Source organism: Gossypium hirsutum, chromosome A07 (genome assembly GCF_007990345.1).
Source record: "Gossypium hirsutum isolate 1008001.06 chromosome A07, Gossypium_hirsutum_v2.1, whole genome shotgun sequence".
Classification (NCBI taxonomy): domain Eukaryota; kingdom Viridiplantae; phylum Streptophyta; class Magnoliopsida; order Malvales; family Malvaceae; genus Gossypium; species Gossypium hirsutum.
The window spans coordinates 48,215,295-48,222,078 of record NC_053430.1 but is presented as its reverse complement, the minus strand read 5'-3'; the positions used below and the strand labels follow the sequence as shown (position 1 = coordinate 48,222,078).

At 38.1% G+C, this 6,784-nt stretch overlaps 1 non-coding gene across 1 annotated transcript; it reads left to right on the top strand.

Moving 5' to 3' along the window:
- Window positions 1-3,328: 3,328 nt before the first annotated feature.
- Window positions 3,329-3,435, top strand: LOC121204149 (small nucleolar RNA R71). Its single transcript, XR_005899077.1, has one exon. It is a non-coding gene; the product is annotated as a small nucleolar RNA R71 (small nucleolar RNA).
- Window positions 3,436-6,784: the final 3,349 nt, after the last annotated feature.

Here is a 6,784-nt window from a genome sequence, read left to right as displayed (position 1 = left end):
ATGGTTAGGAGGGCCCAAATCATATCAGCCATCTGAACTTGTTCTACGGTAGCCCATTCGATGCAACGGCCCATAATTAAGGGTCGGGCCCGAAGTATTTGGAAAAGCTCTTCTTGGAGCCCTCAGGGGAACTGTAGAAGGGGGTGACAAATTTCCGTGGTTGGACCTGCGGAAGATGACGCTCCCTTCCTCTTCTTCGAGGTAGGTACGACGGCCTTTTTACCATGTGAAGATGACATGGTACCTTTGTGTTTAAAATGATCAAGTCAACTTGATGAGTGGTCAAAGTAAAAGGAATGCAATTTTCAAATAAAAACCAAAATTTCAGCCACAACCGAAAATAACTAATCTAATAATTTCGTAACCTTATCATTGTATTAAAATGGGCGTAGTAATGGCATGTGTAGGACAAAAAAGTGAGGCTTTTCTAACAACATAATTGAAAAATGCAAATTGAATGATAGACATTGGCACGGAAATATCATGAGAATGAGCATGGTAAAGTAATGGGTATGAGGTTTCCCTAATAACTTGATTTAACATGCAATGTATAATAACTAACCTAAGAATGCAAACTAAATGATAAAATAATGAGCAAAATGACAAATAGTTTGAAAGCAATGAAGATTATGCTAACAATAAGCATTATTAATAAGTAAAATAGAAGTGAACAAAGTAAACAAACGCTAAGGGAGAGGGATTGAGCACTAAAAATGAAGTTGGAGACGGCGCACAGGTGTGGCAGAGAGGCCGTCTGGAGTTGTCGCGGCTAGCGTTAGGGTTTTTGAATGGGAAAAAAAGTGAATAGTGCAGGGTATTTATAGATTTTGGGCCACACGGCCAGGGCACATGCTCGTTTCCCCAATTTCAGCCCTTGTGATTGAATTTCAAATTTAGGCAAGTCTGACATTTAGTGCACGCCAGTGTTCCTCGAGCGTGTGGGTTATACGGCCGTGTCGCACGACCATGTCTATCTTCGTTCGCTTCTCCCACACCCATGTCAATTTAACAGGTTTGACCACAGGTGTTAGACACGAGCGTGTCACACGCCCGTGCTGTTTTAATAGGTTCATCCACGATTCTTCCACACGGGCATGTCGCATGCCTGTGTTGTTTTGGCGGGCTCGACCACGGCCATGTCACACGGATGTGGCCTTTTATCGAAGCCCGTGTTGGGGGAATCCTTGCCCTGTTTTCACAGGACCATAAGCACGCCCATATGCTTGGCCGTGTCTCTGTGGAAACACCTGTATTCAAGATTTCTATTAGTAAGTTAGGAGTTAAATATCAAAATTTAAAGAAATTATTATTGTTAGTACTCGGGTTGCCTCCTAAGAAATGCTTATTTATAGTCTAAGCTCAACTTACCTCTCCCGTGAATAGTCATGGTGGTTTGAGGAGTTTATACTCCTCATTCCTACTATCAATCTCATCAAAATAAGGTTTTAATCGGGTGTTGTTTACCTTAAAAGTGCCAAACTTGGAATGACACACCTCTACCATACCGAATGGAAAAATACTGAGTATCGTAAGAGGGATTTCCTCATTCGGTGTGGTAGTGATAATGTGGGGATATGCGGCATCTAATAGGACCTTATCACCAACCTTAAGTTGATTTTGAGTAGTATCGGGCTCATTTTGGCATAGTTTCGGTTTATCGTGTGTGCTTGATTTATGTGTTCACCATTCATCTAGCTGTTCTACTTGCAGCCTTTGTTCTTCATGAATAGAACCTCTACTATTGTTCGAGAGTAGCTCGTGTACTTCCTTCGGACTTATCTCTTACAAAGTGGGTTGTATCATGTGGTCAGTTTGAATAGAATGGTTTAGACGATCACCTTCAATTTCTGATGTGTTGTAAGAATTGCGAGCTTGAAGGGTGAGTGTTTCGTCTCCTACGCGAAGCGTGAGTTCACTTGTGCCAACATCAATAATTGTTTTAGCAACTGCTAAAAAGGGCCTTCCTAGAATTATAGGAGTATTGCTATCCTCCTCTATGTATAAAACAATGAAGTCAACGGGAAATATAATTTTATCGATTTTGACTAGCACATCTTCAATAATACCCCTAGGAAATCTTATAGTTTTATCTGCTAATTGAATGCTCATCCTAGTCTATTTGGGTTTCTCGAGACCTAGTTGCTTGAACATTTTAAAAGGCATGACGTTGATACTAGCCCCTAAATCAGCTAATGCATTATTAACATCTAAACTACCAATTAAGCAAGGAATCATAAAACTCCCTGGATCTTTTAGTTTGTTCGATAGCTTATTTTTCAGAATAGCTGAGCACACTAAGTTTAGGTCCACATACGACACCTCGTCCAACCTCCGCTTATTTGCTAAAAGCACTTTTAAGAATTTCATTGCGTTTGGCATCTGCGATAGAGCTTCAATAAACGGTAAGTTAAAATGTAATTTTTTTAAAAGTTTAAGGAATTTACTAAATTGTTCATCTGAGCAGTCTTTCGCATTGGGGTATGGTACACGAGGTTTATATTTAAGATTTACTGATTTGTTTGTATTTTGATCTACTTCACCTTGACCTTTGCTTACCATAGTTTCTTGTCGCGGTTCTGGTCCAAGCTCCACAAATCCTTCTTCATCTTGAACATTAATTGCGTTGAGTTGTTCCCTTGGGTTGGGTTCAGTATTACTTGGCAAACTACCTTGTGGTCATTCAAAGATTAGTTTGGAAAGCTGGCCTATCTGAGTTTCGAGCCCTTGGATCGACGCTTGTTGATTTTTAAGTGCTATCTCGGTAATCTAAAAATAGGTTTCTGACACTGGTATAAACTTTGAAAGCATCTCTTCAAGGTTTGGCTTCTTTTCCTATTGGTAGGGTGGTTGCTAAAAACCCGGAGGATGTTGTGGTCTTTGATTTCCATGGCCTCCCCACGAAAATGGGGATGGTTCCTCCAACCTACATTGTAAGTGTTACTAAATGGATTGTTTTGAGGTCGAGGATTATTACCCATGTAGTTTAGTTGCTCGTTATCCATGTTATGGCCATAAGGTTGATATTTCAAATGACTTGTTCCACCGCTACTTGCGTTGCACAGCATTACTGGGTGAACCTATGAAGAACTAGAGTTCTACCTTATTTGACAGCATGGTAACTGAATCGACATTATAAACACCGGCTGTTTTCATTGGCTTTGTCCTCATGACTTGCCACTGATAGTTATTTAGTGACATCTCCTCAATAAACTCATAGGCATCTTCAGGTGTTTTATTATTGATGGTTTTGCCAGCAGCTGCGTCAACCATTTGCCGAGTCGAAGGATTGAGACCATTGTGGAATGTTTGAACTTGGAGCTAAAATGGTAACCCATGATGAGGGAACCTTCTCAGTAAGTCCTTGTATCTCTCCCATGCATCGTAGAGGGTTTCTGAATCCATCTACACAAAAGAAGAGATGTCATTACGTAATTTAGTCGTTTTTACCGGCGGAAAATATTTTAGTAAGAATTTTTTGGTCATTTGTTCCTAAGTAGTAATTGACCCTCGTGGTAACGAGTTCAACCACTGTTTAGCTTTGTTCCTTAATGAAAAAGGGAATAACCGAAGACGAATGGCATCATCAGAAAAGCCATTGATTTTAAATGTATCGCAAAATTCCAAAAAGTTTGCTAAGTGAGTGTTGTGATCTTCATCCTGCAAACCATCAAACTAAACAAATTGTTGTATCATCTGAATAGTGTTAGGCTTTAATTCAAAAGTATTTGCAACTACAACAAGTCTAACTATGCTAGATTCAGTTCCTGTTAAAGAAGGTTTAACCTAATCATACATAATGCGTGGAGCAGGATTTTGATTAACCGCAATTGCAGGAGGTAGCTGATTGCCTTGGTTTTCAGCCATCTCTTCGGTTGGGGGTTGAGTATCGTCTTCTTGCTCGTTCTCCGTGTATCTTAAGCTTGGCCTTATTTCTCTTTGGTTTCAACGAATTGTGCGATCGATTTCTTCATCTAAAAGTAGTGGCCCTGACGAGTTTCTTCTAGTCATAAACTATAAAAACCTGCCAAGAGACGGAAAAAAATAAATAATTAAGTAATAATAATATAAAATTAAATTGCAAGAAAAATAAATGGCTAAAGTAATAGAAATTGAGAGTTTCTAATATTTCAGTTCCCCGGCAATGGCTCTAAAAACTTGATCGCGTGGTTTTGTGATAGGTTTTAAATATTTATAATTACTCGTGAACGAACTATTATCGCGATGCAGGCAAGTGTACCTATCAAACAGTAGTATAGTTTTAGCAAGACCGGATTATCGAACCCAAAGGAACTAAAAGTACTAGTAATGTGTATCTTTTTATTATCTAGCCTAAGAATAAAGAGGTTTTTGTTTTAACTAACTAACTATCTAAACTAAGAACACACAGAAAAAAGAATTGGGGAATTGCTTTTGGGAAAAATCGATTGACTTAAGACAATACCTAAGGAAAAATCCACCTAGACTTTACCTGTTATTCTGGCTCCGAATCGGATGATTTATTCATTCAACTTGTTCCGTAGAGATCCCTAAGTTATGTTATTATCCCTATTCAAGACTGATAACGTCTAATCCCTAGATTGAATAATCGAGACTTTTCTCTAATTAACACTCTAGGGATCCATTAACTCGATCTATGGATCCCCTTATTAGGTTTCACCCTAATCCGACAAAATCTTGTCACCCTATGTCTAGGCGCGCAATCAACTCCGCTTAATTATGACAAATGTACTCTTAGGCAGGGTCTATTCCTCCTCTGAATAAGAGCTTCTCTTGAATCAGTATTTGAGGATATTAAAACAAAATTAAGAACACATAATTAAGAACAAGTTAAATATTTATCATACGATTCAGAAAATAATAACAAGATTCTTCTTAGGTTTCATTCCCCTTAGGTATTTAGGGGTTTCAGTTCATAACTAAATAAGAAAACATCTCATAAGAATAAAGAATACAAAACATAAAGAAAACCCAAAACTCCTGAAGGGAAATTGAGCAGAGATCTTTAGTCTTGATGATGAATCCTGCTCCTAAGATGGATCAATTGGCTTCCTTGGAGTAATTTCTTACCCCCTATTTTCCGTCTACTTTTTCTCCTCCTCTAGAGTGCATTTATAGGCTTTGGAATGCCTAAAAGCCCTTAAAATTGGCCATTTCCGAATTGGACTCAACTTGGGCTCTATAGGGACATGCCCATCTTTGATTACTTCAGACCGTGTTTGAGCCTGCCAAATTGACACGGCTGTGTGGTCTGCTTGTGTGAGGAGGTCTAAGTCGTGTTGATTTCATACTTTGGCCCATTTTCTCCGTCTTTGGCCCATTTCTCGTTCTTTTTGCTCTCTTATGCTCTCCTAAGTATAAAACATGAAATTAAAGCATTAGAAGCATCGAATTCACCAATTATAATGAGAAATCATCTATAAAATGCATTAAACATGGGATAAAAATATGTATAATTTATGGTTTATGATAGGTGCTGACCCAAACTCCCCAAATCATCTGTAAAGGCAAGGAACGATTGTACCTATGGTTTGCATCAATAGAATGTAAGAAATTTGACTACTTTGGATTTATAAAGTAGTCATAATTTCAAAGATTGGTTTGAACTCATAAGTGGGTTTTATGGGGCTGATTTAATGGTAAATTGATCGAATTTATACTTAATTTTGGTTTAGGTTTGTTTAAAGAATTATTAAGGAAAATTCGAAGATTCGCTAATGTGCTGCGAGGAAGCGAAAAATAAAGTGTGGGTCCTAAACTCATAAAATTGTTTGAAAATGTTAAATATCATGTTATATTTGATAAATTAGCTTGCTGTTTGGATTGGCTTCATATCCAAATTATTGATTTTGTGAATGGCCGAACCAGGTATGTTTCGAGCCTTAAAAGATTGACATGTTGGCAAAATTGCTAGTTTGATAGTATGAATGTCTAATTGTGTTTGTAATTGCATATTTGAGTTATGAGATATAAGAAAGTTTGAATGAATGATATAATGTGTTGAGATATTAAGCTTATGTATGATTTAAATGCATGAGATATTTGTTATATTGTGCACTGAAAAGGGTCCTATTTATGCACAATAAAATTCCGTAAAGTATGTGAAATTGAACGATATTGATTGATACCAAGTTTAGAAAAAGTGAGTTTTGGCTCTAAGAGGTTGGATTCTTGGGACACATCGTGTCAGGCGATGGAATTAGAGTTGACCCGAGTAAGATCTTGGCTAATGTTGAGTGGAAACCACCGAAGAATGTATCAGAGATTAGAAGCCTTCTAGGCTTAGCGAGTTACTACAAACAATTTTTAGAGGAGTCTCCATGATTGCTACTCCAATGACGAGGTTACTACAAAAAGATGTCAAGTTTGAATGGACAGAGAAGTGCCAGTAGAGTTTTGAAAAACTGAAAGCACTATTGACTGAATCACTGATCCTAGTGCAACTCAAACTGGAAAAGAATTTGCAGTGTATAGCGATGCATCCTTGAATGAATTAGGATGCGTGCTTATGCAAGAAGGTAAGGTGACAGCGTATGCCTCGAGACAACTGAAGCCACATGAGAAAAACTATCTAACTCACGACCTAGAGTTAACCGCCATAGTGTTCGCACTGAAGATTTGGAGACACCATCTATATGGTGAGAGATGCCGAATATTCACCTACCATAAAAGTCTAAAGTATTTGATGACTCAAAAGGAACTGAACCTTCGCAAAAGATTATGAGTTGGTAATTGACTATCATCTAGGAAAGGCGAACTTGGTCGTAGATGCATTAAGTAGGAAGTC